This window comes from Ptychodera flava, assembly GCF_041260155.1.
Source record: "Ptychodera flava strain L36383 chromosome 3 unlocalized genomic scaffold, AS_Pfla_20210202 Scaffold_27__1_contigs__length_13241970_pilon, whole genome shotgun sequence".
NCBI classification, from domain to species: Eukaryota; Metazoa; Hemichordata; class Enteropneusta; family Ptychoderidae; genus Ptychodera; species Ptychodera flava.
Window position 1 is genome coordinate 6,895,926 of NW_027248281.1, and position 14,146 is coordinate 6,910,071.

The following is a 14,146-nucleotide window of genomic DNA, read 5'->3' on the forward strand; positions in this document are numbered from 1 at the left end:
CTCTTGCCCTTATGGCTACTGATTTTTAGGCATATAAGTACATAAGGGTCAAAGGTCATCAAGGTCAAGTGACATTTGGTAATCAATCTTTGCTCCCACAGTTATGCCAAAGTAATTAAATTCTTTGTTTTGCGTCCACTCTAAAGGGGAAAAGGTACGCGTCTAAGCAGCTGAAAAACACACACAAGAAAATTAACACAATGTTATTTGATGCTGCAAGTAAAATGTGCAATGAAATTTTAGTTCAGAAAAGCTAAGCCGTTATATCCTTGAAATTCCTATTTAAATAACTGTGTGTGTTCTTCATGAAAACCTTAAAAACCTATGCGGGTGGGAACTCAAAACAAAGAATTTAATTACTTTGGCCTTATCCCCGCATACCAAAAATTAGACCAGTAGCACTATTGGCTTGCTTGAATTAGATATGTACAGAATTAATGAGGCACATGATGTGACACCATAAGGTCTACCATCGCACCAAATATGAAGGCTGTAGCCCTAATGACTATTAACTTATAGGCATGTAAGTATTTGGGAGGTCAAAGGTCATTGATTTCACATAACAATGTGTTATCAATCTTTGCTATCATAGTTATCCCTCTATACCAAAAATCAGACTTCTAGTTCTATTTGCTAGCCAAGAATTATATATGCACATAATGAATAAGCCACATGATGTGACATCATTAGGTCTACCATGTTACCAAATATGAAGGCTGTAGCCCCCTTGTGGCTTCTAATTTATAGGCATATACGTATATAAGGGGTCAAATGTCATCGAGGTCACATGAAAAATTGTCATAAATCTTCGACCCATAGTTATCTCTGCATACCAAAAATCAGACCCCTAACTCTATTGGGTAGCCCGAAATTAGATATTTGCACAATTAATAAGATATAGAATGTGCTTATCATGTGACTTTCTGTTCAGAAACTTTACTCCGTTACTTGTCCCTGTGTAAAAATAAATCAAACCTCTAGGTCAATTTGAAGGCCGGAATTAGATATTTGCAAAAATAATGAGATGAAGCAACAAGCCAGGGTCAAAGGTCAAGTTCATTCTAAAATGGTGGTGTGCCGATTGGTCACCACCTGATATTGTTCACAAGAAAAGAGCCCTCTCGCACTTTTAAATAGGCCAGAATCACTTTAGATTGAATTGGCTGCAGAGCTATAGGGCAGATCAAAGGTCATTTAAAAATCAGAAAAATGAAATTTAAAAATATTCTTCTCAAAAAACTGCTTCGTCAATATCCTTGAAATTTGGTATGTAGCATCTAGGTAGTATGACCTATAAAGTTTGCGAAAAGATTTTCTTTCGGTAAAGTTTTATGCAAATTAGATTGAAAAAGCCTTCACTTATAGCCAACAAGTGACCTAGCGGCCGATATAGCTCCGCTGTGTTTTATAGAGAATAACTATTTTTTACATATGTTAATGAAGGAGGTGGAAATCTTTGATAGCTTAATGCAGTGGCCAGAAAAAAGTTGCAAAAATAGCTGCAAAAACCACAGTTGAAGATTTAATCATACTTTGAATATATCACAGCGGATCATCTCTAAGAACATGTCAACCAAAGCTATCTGATGAGTAGTTTTTTGAGAACAAAATTTTCCGACCAAAAATGGCAACAATTGCCCCCAAAAGTAAAAATTGCAGATTTCATCATAGTTTCAAAAGATCAAATTTAGTTCATCTATAGAAACCTGTATACCAAATTTCAAAGCTGTTAGACCAGTACTTTTTGAGAAACACATTTTTTGACCAAAATGCAAATTTGCATATTTCTGTACAATTTGAACAAATCTGAAATAGATCATCCCTAGGGACATATGTACCAAATATCAAAGCTATCTGACTGGTAGTTTTGAAGAAGAAGATTTTTAAAGATACTTTTACCAAAAATGACAAAAATTGCCTTAAAATACAAAAATGCAGATTTCACCACGATTTGAACAAATCTGACTGAAGTCAACCTAAGTAAACTGCATATCAAATTTCAAAGCAATCGGACAGGCGGCTTCAGAGGAGATGATTTTTTTACCAAAAACAGTAAAAAATGCCCCAATAATAAAAATGGAAATTTCACCATGATTTCAACAAACTTCAGTGAGGTCACTCCAAGTGAACTGCATATAAAATTTCAAAGCAATTGCACTTGCGGTTTCAGAGGAGAAGGCAATTGTTAACGGACGACGACGGAAAATCAACCTATTTGATAAGCTTCGCGTCGCTGACAGCTGAGCTAGTAACTTACTTGCACATAAAGAACTGCATGAGTTGTCATTTGTAGTTTTTTCAGACTAACAAAAATCTTTATTTCTTTTCATATTTCAATATTTCATTGAAGTGGTACATGCTATAATGCTTAATGTGCACACAAGAATGAAAGATTGAATTTTGCTAAAGGTCTGTCTAGAGATTGGATTTTGGTATTAGACATAGATTAACCATACCATTCCAATATGGCTATTGGCTCACCTAAAAGAAAGTCAAAAGATACTATAAAATGTGCTTTAAGTAAATCACACGATCATTAATATAGCTTTGAAAAGTTTACTCTTCAAAAACAAAATGAAATCTCGTCATGGGTTTAATGTTCAGCCTTCAGAAATAACTTTTCTCTTTAGTATTCAAAACTTACTCTTGTAAAAGAAGAAGAAGGATTACTTTTAATATTAAACATAAGTCGTTGTAAAGCATAAATCCTTACAAAATATTAAAAGTTTACTCTCAAAGAATAGAAATTAATTGTTTTTTTTGAAAATAAAAACCGGCAAAGAATATTAGAGTTGTACCCTCAAAATTTGAAAGTCTTGTATACCAAAAATAGAGTCGCGTCTACAAAATTAGTTTTGTTCCCGTAATAAGAAGTTGTGCCCACTAAAATAAATTTGTACTGTCAATTTAGAAAATTTAGTCCGTCAAAAACGTTTGTCCCTCACACTGGTACAGAAATTTGCGAGAAATTTGCGAGAAATGGATACTTTCTCGCTGTATTGCGAGAAGTAAGCGAGAATACACACTTTCTCGCAATCAAGCTGCGAGAACAGTGCTTTCTCGCATGCATCTGCGAAAAATTAAATTCTCGCAACCAATCAGCGAGAACTATGTTTTCTTGCTCTGCATCTGCGAAAAATTGTGTAAATTTTGTGAAATATGCTTACACAGAAGAATACAATTTCTCGCAGATGCAAAGCGAGAAAACAAATTTCTCGCTGACTGATTGCGAGAATTCAGTTTCTCGCAGATGCTGAGCGAGAAAACACAGTTCTCACCAGCTGATTGCGAGAAAATTAAATTCTCGCTAAGTTATTGCGAGAAAGTTATGTATTCTCGCTTACTTCTCGCAAAAAGCAAGAAAGTATCCATTTCTCGCAAATTTCTCGCAAATTTCTGTACTAATGTCATAATTACAGTTGCATCCAACAAAATTTAAGTTTGTTTGGGGAAATAAAATCTCATAATTACGTAACATAATTTCTAGAAAAATGAGAGTTCTATGTGGCGTCTATGGTCACCGTAGTAATTCCTGTACAGCAGCAAGACTCCAGTTGATGCGACGTTTGTCATCGTTTTGTACTAGGACCACGTCTCCTTTATTGATCACATAACCCGTCTCACCCTTAGGGCTATGACGTTCGCGAAGTACGGGTAAATACTCCGCTGACCATCTGACAGAAATGCTTGTGCCATTTTGCAAGATATTTGTCACGTTTTTCATGTGCCGTCTGTTTGCTGGTTATGTACGTAAGGTCCTTTCCTTCATCATCGTCGATAAGTTCATGAGGTAATGTGGGTTTATCAAACGCCCGTGCAACAGTAATGAAGGTGTTACCGGTTGAAACTTATCAACGTATGTGATGGGGCGGTCGTTCAGGGCAGCATCGACTTCCGCCACGACAATTGTCAGTTCATTCAAGTTTACGCGTGCATGTCCAATCACTTTCTTTAGTGCATTTTAGTTAGACCAATTAGCCTTTCCCAAGATCTGCTGAATACAGGGTCTTTTTCGGAATGAAGAATCATTTTACCCAGTGATTATTTATATATTTTCGTATTTTCCGGGAGTTTAGCAACTCTGATATTTCTTCTGCAGCAGCGTGATATGTTATCGCATAGTCTAATACCATATTGGATGGCAACGACCATTTGGCTGCGAATCTCGGAACGTGTTTTAGAAAGGTAACGGTCGATAAATCTGATATCACTTCTAAATGGATAGAGCGTGTGACGGCGCATGTGAACTAGCAAATATATGCTTTGCTTGCCTCTCCGTTTCCAATGTTTTTAACGAGGAGTGTTCCCATAAAGTCTATGCCAGTGACCATGAAAGGAGGCTTTCCGTTTACTCTGAATGAATGTAGTGGAAGAAATACGGGCATAGTAAAGGCTTTCCCAATCACTTTCTTGCATATCACGCAGTTTCTTAGTTTCTCGTATACGCGGTATCCAATATCGTTGTCTGATGTGAGTAACTGTAGAAGCCTTACCTCTGTGCAGAACTTTTGTGGGCATGTCGAATGAGTAGCTTCGTGGATTGTGCTTTCTGGGTGTCAGCGCTGGAAATTTCATTTCATAGTTGAATGGCGCATTGTGTAATCTTCCCCCTAGACGAAGTACACCACTTTCATCGACAAATTAACGAGGTTTTCTTACAAGGTGTTTTCTTTGCTGTTTTCTTCTTAAAGGCTTCTATTTCGAGGCTATATTCATCAGGTTGGATTGCCTTGATCCACCTCTTTTCGGCTTCTCTGATTTCTTTGGCTGAAGGAGAAGTAGAGTTGTGAATTTGACCTTTCCCCTTCAACATAGATACGATTTGAATAGCAAGGCAGTTACTTTCAGCAACTTTGTAAACAAAATGTGGCGATTTATGTCTATGATGCAACGTTTGTGGGCTGTCGCATTTACTGGAATGACGTCGGTTGATTCATTGCGCGTTTCTGGTTGTAGTGGGACTGGACAACTCACATATTGGCCAGTCACCTTGCCCTAGCCAATTGGGTCCGTTCCACCATAGGCGTGAGTTTCTGAGTTCTGCAGCGGATATTCCCCGCGTCAGTTGATCAGCAGGGTTGTCTTTAGATGGGCAATAACTCACTTTGTAGATTTGTTGGTTTCATTTATTCGGTTTTGTACAAACACTCGATGTTTCTTATTGTCTGTGATCCAGTGGATGACAATTTGTCTGTCAACCCAAAGTAATTGTTCGGTGAAGCGAATTATATCACGTAGAGTGTTGAATACGTGGTTTGCCGGTCTCGTTGGGATTAAGGCTCCCATTAAGTCGAGGTAGTGTGACATCGTTTAATGGTTTGACACATGACTTAGCCACTGTCAGTGACGTTTTCTGACCATATCTTATGTATACTGCTGCTCTGTAAGCCTGCGGACTTGCGTCCAAAAACACGGGTAGCTCACAATGATATGGATCTATGCCCGTTATGATTTGGCGTGGAAGTTCTACGTCTTCTGTACCTTCTAAGTCGGCGCGAATTTACGGCATTTCTGCTCTAGCTTATCTGAAATTGGAACATCCCAATCACATTCTCCTTCAAAAGTTCCTGAGTAAAGATCTTTACCTTAATATGTACGGGAAAAAGTTATTCCAAAACATCAAAGATTGTTGATGTGCAGCGAACAATCTCTGGCTAGGTAGGGAGGATATCGCTTTCTCCAATTCTGACGCATACGTAAATTCGTCGATAGCTGTAAGCCATTCAGTACCGAGGGGTTTTACATCTTTTTTTTTCATTTCAAGTATTCCGTCTTGTCAGGCGGTTGCGTTTAATTTCGAGTCGTTGGAAGCCAAGGCACAAAGTTTAAAACCGGATAACTGCATCAGCAAGTTTGCAGTGTTTTAGTACTGTATGGCGGAATTTGAGTCGTTAGTTCCACTCACGACGTTATCCAAGTAGATATTTCTCCTGATATCAATTGCCACTGGCGACGGGTTCGCTTCCATGTGCGTTTGACGACTGACTGTAAGATAAATGGTCGACACACAGCGCCAAAGAGTACTAAATTGCACTGAGAAGTCTTGAAAGGGCTTTCTGGACCTTTAGGATCAGACAACCAGAGGACTTCCGTGTATTGTCGATCTTTTTCATCTAGATTCACATGCAAGGTTTTCTCGATACCACTAGATATGCCGATGTTTTGTACGCGGAAGCGCGGGAGTATTTCGTTAAATCCGTTAAGTAGAGACGGCCCTGTTTCTAAGCATTTGTTCAGGCTTGGCTGATCGGCGGACTGTTTACAACTACAGTCATACACGATTCTTATTCGTGTGGTCTCCGAGTCTTTTGACGTTGCAGATACCGTAGTTGGTAGGTAGTGGTGGGTGGTTATCAAGCCAAGGTAAACACACGGTGTACTTTCGTTTTTCCTTACTCAGATGAGAGTCATGATATTTCTCGAATTCATCGGTCGGAGATGTGCCTGAGTTGACATCTCTGAAGCCGATTGTTTGAAGGTGCCAATAACTTGATGTCAATTTGTCCTCCAGGCGACTGTCTGTCATGACCTGTAGGATATTTGCTTGAGTGACGAGAGCAGAAGAATCGTGTGCACGTGGGTGCGTAGGCCCGGAGAACAGGTATCCAAACTTGGATTAAACAGCAGTGGGTCCTGGTCCACTTATGATGTCATCACAAGTTATTGACAAATAGTAGTCAGAACCAATCAATATGTCGATCTCAACAACTTCAGTGTAAGCATTGTTTGCTAATATTAAACCTTGTAGGTTGGAAAGATCGAGAACCTATTTTTGATGGGAGATTTCAGCGGTGTTGATGTTTTTGGTACCGTCAAAACTTGAATGGTTATGTTTGAGCCAGTGCTGGTTTCTAGTGTGACTTTGGTGTTTTCTATCGAGCGTATGCCATTTGATTTAGCTCGGAACGGTGCTAGGTTGATGAGCTCCTTATACTCAGCTTTCAGTTTCAACTGTTTGGCACAAGTCATAGTGATGAATGATCTTTGAGCTCCTTCGCCAATGAGAACGTTAGCTTTCACCTTTGTTTTTCCGTTGATAGCTGTTACAACCACTGTTTTCAGTAAAATAGGTCCAGGGTGTGTTTTCTTTCCTTCTATTGCACGTTTAGTATGTACTCTTCCAATCTTAGCGTTCTTTGTATAAAGGTATGCGGCTTTACTTGTCTTCATCAACTGATCACAGATTGCGGTATGATGTCTATATCGCACTTCTTGCACTGATAGATTGACTAACAAGTGGATACCTTGTGTCTACCGAGACAATTGAAGCAAAGATTGTCACGCTTTACCACTTGTAATCTTTTGGCAGGATCAGCTACAATCTGGCACTCTGTTGATGTGTGAGACCCTGTTTTACAAAAAACACAGTTGCGCAGTCTCGGCTTTTGTTTCCCACCCTGTACCAAAAGGTTGCTGTGCTTTCTTTAGTACCGAGGAAAATCCGTCAAACTGCTCGAAACTTTTTTCTGAGTTGTTGCCTGACTGCAAGACTTCTATTTCCTTTCGAAGTGCTTCGCGGAGTTCGCTGAGGTTCCACTCGTTGCTACCATACACTCTTGTTATTTGTTGACGGGTGCTGGCGGGAATTTTGTGGAGAACCAGCAGTTCTCCATAGCTGCTTTCAGTCCACGGATGTAGGACTCAAGTTTATCATAGAATGATCTGAGACTCTGCACATTCATGGTTGGTCATTCTAGATACCACAATGCCCTCATGTACGAATTGATAACTTTGTGGGGCTGTCCGTATCGATTTGTCAAAAGTTCCATGGCTTGTGTGTAGTTTGAGTTTGACAATGAAAGGCCATCGATTGATTTGGCAGCTTCTCCTGCTAGATGCGCCTTCAGATATTGGAAGGTTGTATGTTACTAAGGTTAGCGTCGTCATAAACTGACGCCTTGAAACCATCGTATAAACTTTGCCATTCAGAATGTGCCCTTCAAGTTTCTCAAGAGTTAGCTTGGGTAATTTCACATTTTTTGAGTTGTAAGAAGAGTTGGAGTAGCAACGGCGATTGGCTCTGGTCGTTTACGAAGTTTTTCAGAGAAGCAGCGAAATGACACTAACATGTCTGTAATCCTGGTGTCGTAGTCATCTATTTCCCCAATTTATATTTTGAAGTTCGGTGGCATCGTTGTGTCCATAATGTTGGCATCAAGTTTGTTGAGGTGGGCCTGTTTCGTGGAATTATTTTCGACCGTCGAGATCAGAGTGCTTGTTCCTCTTCGGTAATCTCATCGTGGCCTTGTCCTTTTATTTCTGATGCTTTATTGATGAGTTTTGTCATCTAACCGCGATGAGCTCTTTAGATCTTCTAGACACCTTCAACCCTTGAATCTGGTCAGTGGCAGTTTGTGCACAGCTCGCACCGCTGGCTCCTCCTGTTTCATGCATTTTTCGAAATTGTCTGTCATTCTTGCACCATATGCAGGTAACTGAGCTTTGGTCACACAATCCTGGTCTCGGCACCAAACATGTGGCTGGGCACATTTAGAAGCAAGTTCAAAATTGTATGATGAGGAACGTTATGGCGCAGAGACGGCATTGTCTCTCCTTTTATGTGTAACAAGTCATCGTTGATGACACAGTCCCCGCTTGTCCATTTTGTTATAATCTTTGGTGTCTAGGTAGCTGTGGTCTAGGTAGCTGTGGAATGACATTGATGCAACGGGTGCATCAGGCCTGTGACTTGCATAATAAAGTAATCTGAGGAACGTTCAATAAAATTGACCCATCTCTGCTGGTAATGACCATTGAAGGAACTTTTGATTACATCACACATAACGATGCCCTCACTGCTTCTAGTGTCATGATGGCACATACTATACACATGGTTTGATGGAATTTTAGAAATGGTATGGGATCGGGTATGTTGTTGTAATCAGCCATTTCGGATCATATAATGAAACAAATTAATGTGCACAGAATGCGGCCATATCACGTTTAAACAAAATCAGTCCATCGAAGGACAGTGACCTATGTTTATTTTTCAAAGACATAAAAAAATCATACCAAAATTGACATTAAATGGCTGTCTATTGACCATATGGATCATAGCACAAAATTAGTAGACATGGATATGTATGCCATAGTACTTTATCTTTGTACCAAGTCTCAACAACATTGGATAAGGAATATTTGCATATGATTAAGCCTCAAAGACATGAAGAAATCAAAAATGACCATCTGGCAGCGATATTGGGGAAAATGACAATCTGGCAGCCATATTGGAACATGTCACAAAGTACATTGACATGTATATGTATGCCTTAGTGCATGATCTTTGTGCCAAATTTGGACACAATCGGTGTAATGACCTTTGAATTAAGCTTCAAAGACATGCAAAATTCCAACAAAATGGCAGTTCTGCAGCCATATTGGCTCCTATCGCAAGGTTAATTGATACATGCATATGTATGCCATAGTGCTTTGCCTTTTATGCCATGTTTGAACAAAATCGGTTCAAGGATGTTTGAGTTATGGTTCAAAGACATGAAAAATCGCAAACAAAATGGCCGCCTCACGCCCATATTGGATCGTATCGCAATATAATTCAACATGCATATGTAAGCCATAGTGCTATGCCTTTGTGCCAAGTTTGAACAGAATCGGTTCAAGGATGTTTGAGTTATGGTTCAAAGACACAAAAAATCGCAAACAAAATGGCCGCCTCACGCCCATATTGGATTGTATCGCAATATAATTCGACATGCATATGTAGGCCATAGATAGTGTTATTATTATTATCCATATTGGATCGTATTGCAAAAGAAATCGATGTGCATCTGTAGGTCATGGTGCTATGCTTTTGTGCCAAGTTTGAACAGAATCGGTTCAAGGACGTTTGAGTTATGGTTCAAAGACACGAAAAATCGCAAACAAAATGGCCGCCTCACGCCCATATTGGATTTTATAATTCTACATGCATATGTAGGCCATAGTGTTATGCCTTTTTGCCAAGTTTGAACAGAATCGGTTCAAAGATGTTTGAGTTATGGTTCCAAAACATGAAAAATCGCAAAATATGGCCACCTTGCAGCCATATTGAATCGTATCGCAAAATAAATCGATGTGCATCTGTATGTCATGGTGCTATGCCTTTGTGCCAAGTTTGAACAGAATCGGTTCAAGGACGTTTGAGTTATGGTTCAAAGACACAAAAAATCGGAAACAAAATGGCCGCCTCACGCCCATATTGGATTGTATAATTCTACATGCATATGTAGGCCATAGTGTTATGGTGAGGATATTGCTAATCTGATGTTGTTGGCACTGGTTTGGTACGTCATACCTATTGAGTTTTATGCCCACTAAGTTTTGCCGCTGTGTTTTGGAGGAACACTGGCATCATATAGGCGCTGAATACGAGCTTTCTAGGCGCTCAGATTAATGAGTTTACAGATGAGTCCAGCCGCGTTTGACAGCGTCTTCATAAGTGTGTTCAGCTTGTTAATACCCATACGCTGGTTACAGAACCATATACCTCTGCTGATGGTACATGGAATGTACTCAATGCCGAGATAGAATAGAGAAGGGGCAGATTTTATTTTATCGGGTCTTTACAAAAGCGTAGGTCTTGTATGCGAGAACGGGGAATGTATCTTGAGAAAAGCGGGTAGCGTACGTTTTGGGGCAAAACTTCGCATACCAGGTTCCCATCGGCGAGTCTATGTGAGTCTCGTGAAGACAATTTATTTGCAGTTTTTGTCCCGCCACAGAGAAACGTCATCCCGTTCCATCTGATGGTGCTCATTACTGGTGCGAAAACCGAATAGTTTCGTGTAATTCAGGAAGAGAGAAAGTTAAGCAAAGGCGATGCGAAGTGGACTCCGCCAACTGACCGGCTATCAGCAAAGCGTTCTCGTGTTGTGATATTATCGCCTCGGACTTGTTTGGCAAGTTCCCCTGCCTTTGGCTGTTTTGTTTCGCTGCCAAAGCACGACGACTAAATGCGAATGCTTCGTCACGGATAATAATAGCATCGTAGTCATTATCAAGTACCGCCTTTCAATTGATTCTTTTGGTAGCTGGATATCTAGTTTAGCTCATAGTTGTCACCTTTCTTCTTTCCGAGAAAAAAAATCGCAAGGGGGAGATCAATATCGAATGGTAGGTATGTCTGTTGAGATTCGTCTCTCTGTCGTCATTGCTATTTTCCATTCTTCAAACATGGCGACCTCTCGCTTCATTTTCATGACGGTATTCTTGTTTTATGTGGTCGCCCAAAACGAAAGTAGCTAATTTGTTCGCCCAGAAACGTACAAACTTCGGTTTTTCTCTTTCGGAGCTTGAAATTAAGGGGCATTTCACTTCTGTCTCTACGGCTAAAATATTGCAATTTCCAACTTACGAGGCGTGCATTGTCGTTTCGTTTTCACTATCCATATCGACTGGCTAATAAAATTCACTTTCTAAGTCTTCGACATACTTACAATTCACCCGGTCGTACTATTTATCCTCCAGCTGTTCCAGGAAGATGATGAACTCACGAATTTTGAAGACGAAAGTCTTTACAAATATAAGTAGCTCCCCAAAAATATGTTGCATTATATTAAATTTGTATATAATTGTTGTTTGAGATTACATTTGCATATCGATGATAATTTGCATATCTGCCTGATAAAAAATATCAGTTTGGCACGCTTGGTATTAATTTGATTAAAGGGACAAATTCGGCCATTTTTCATGAATTTTGTTTGGTTCAATATATTACTTATATTGTTTGACATGTTGAAAGATACTGAAATGGGTGACCATGCATATATTTGACCCCGGTTTTAGACACATTGAATGAAAACATGGCGGAAATGAATGACCATTAATTCATTTTCGCAATGGTTTCATGTGTTGCATCTGAAACCGGGGTAGAATATATGCATGGTCACTCATTCATTCAGTATCTTTCTACATGTCAAACAATATAAGTAGTAGCTCGTATCAAACAAAATTCATGAAAAATTGCCGACTTTGTCCCTTTCATTACGATTAGATCCCTTTGTGAGCAAATATTGCAATGCATCTGATGTCAGCAGTATCCCTTTACTGTAATATGTGTACAATGTGGGAATAAAACGATATAAATTACGTTTTTGTAAAGGAAGAAGCAGGGATTACTTTCGTTTTTTCTAATGTACATATCAACTTGTAAAAATAAAGATTTTATTATTCATGTGCAACATAGAATACGGCAATACATATGTAATAATTATTTATAATCCCCCCAAAAAAGAAAGAGTGCACTACGTGGCTGACGAGTGATTGCCCGTGTAGTGGCCGTATCCCTCCGAGCCGACTGGTGCAAACTGGTTTCCAGGAAGTACATGGAAAATGCATGAACGAGGCAGCGAACGCATAAGAATGAGGCTAATACAATGATATAGGTAACCAATCTCAGTTCCGCGAGGTGAACATTACATTTGAATAAAACAGAAGGAAAAGGGTCGGGCCAATTAGTGTGCTGTGTTGATGTGGACCAAGAACAAGTACACAAAGCTAATCACTGTGGCCATTAAATATGCGACGCTTGCTGTCGGTCGTCCCAAAGTCGTCTACTTATTTATTCCGGGTCTGTACTTAACTTTTAGGGAGCATGGTGCTTGCGATAAATTATTGCATGATTCGACACGATTAATTTATGCAAAGGGTAGAGGAGGTAGCTGGTCATGATTTCAAAGTTTTATCTATTTTTATCTATTTAGCAATTGTTCAAAAGTATATTACATCCTAAATGTCAAACAATTACACCAAACTAGCGACCTTTAACGTGTCACTGTATTCTGAACTCGAACGGTTATGTCTGCCGTGTGTGCGTAACTTGTGCGAACAACTTCAGCCGACGGGATCCTCTGTACAGCACATCCACTGAACACTAATTACGTTCCTGATTTTCGTTCAGGTTGAAGAAGCATAGTGGTAAGTGCCCACTGTTTTGTATTACTATAAGACACTGTGCCGCGTTTATGAAGCCAATAACCCTTTGCCTATTTTTGTCTCTGGTAACTTGTGAGTTGCATAACTGCAGCGGCTTCTAGTCACTGCCAAAACTATCACTCGAATTTGGCACATAACAACCGCACTGAACACTGTGCACAATGCGACTGCGCATGGCACAAAATTCGCTGTACAAATCGAAAACCGAGAGCATCCGCCAAATAATACAGGTAACTTGCCCTTAGGAAGAAATTTTATTTTGGAATTTCACCAAAATGTTCATAACTATACAGGGTAGTCTATGAGAAAACTATGAATAACTTTTTCCTTTACAAAACTAGCTAAAACCCGTGCGTGCATTTATTGACATTTTATAATTCATTTCAAAGTTCTTGATTAGTCTAGGATGGTTACAAGCGGATGTATATGCAAGAACTTTGATTTTGGAATTTCACGGAAAAGTTGAATCACTACACAGGGTAGTCTATGAGAAAACTATGAATAACTTTTTCAAATTAAAAGTAGCTAAATTTGTGTATTTATAGCCATTTTATAATTCATTCCAAAGTCTTGATTAGACTAGGGTTGTTATAAGTGGATGTGTGTACAAGAACTTTGATTTTGGAATTTCACGAAAAAGTGAATCACTATACAGGGTAGTCTATGAGAAAAATATGAATAATTTTTTTCCAATACAAAACTAGCTGAATCCGTGTATTTATTGACATTTGATAATTCATTTCAAAATTCTTTATTAGACTACGGTGGTTATAAGTGGATGTGTGTGCAAAAAATTCGACTTTGGAATTTCACCACAATATTGATTCATTATACATAAAGTCTATCAGAAAACTATGAATATTTTTTACAATACTAAACTAACTAAATCTGTGCTTTTATAGGTGTTTGACAATTGATACAAATGTACTTGGTTCAAAAAGGGTGTTTGAAAATTCATATGTGTACAACAATTATGACGTTGAAATTTCACTTTAATTTGATTACCATTTCACTTTTTTATGGTAGGCTACAGGTAATTGTTAAATATTTTCCCTGACAAAACTTGCTTTACCTCTAATATGTAAGTAATATGAATGGTTTATTGCCTTCAGTGAGCCCGATTTACAAGAAGACAAGCCTCAGAGCCGCCGAGGCAAGATGTTCATGTGACAGATGATTATACCGGGGCAGCTTGCTCCATCGTACTAGGGCTGGG

General features: G+C 39.1%; 1 protein-coding gene across 1 annotated transcript in view; it reads right to left on the reverse strand.

The window, feature by feature from the left end:
* Positions 1–14,146, reverse strand: part of LOC139126465 (uncharacterized) — a 230,477-nt gene that overhangs the window by 169,586 nt on the left and 46,745 nt on the right. The window lies entirely within an intron of this gene.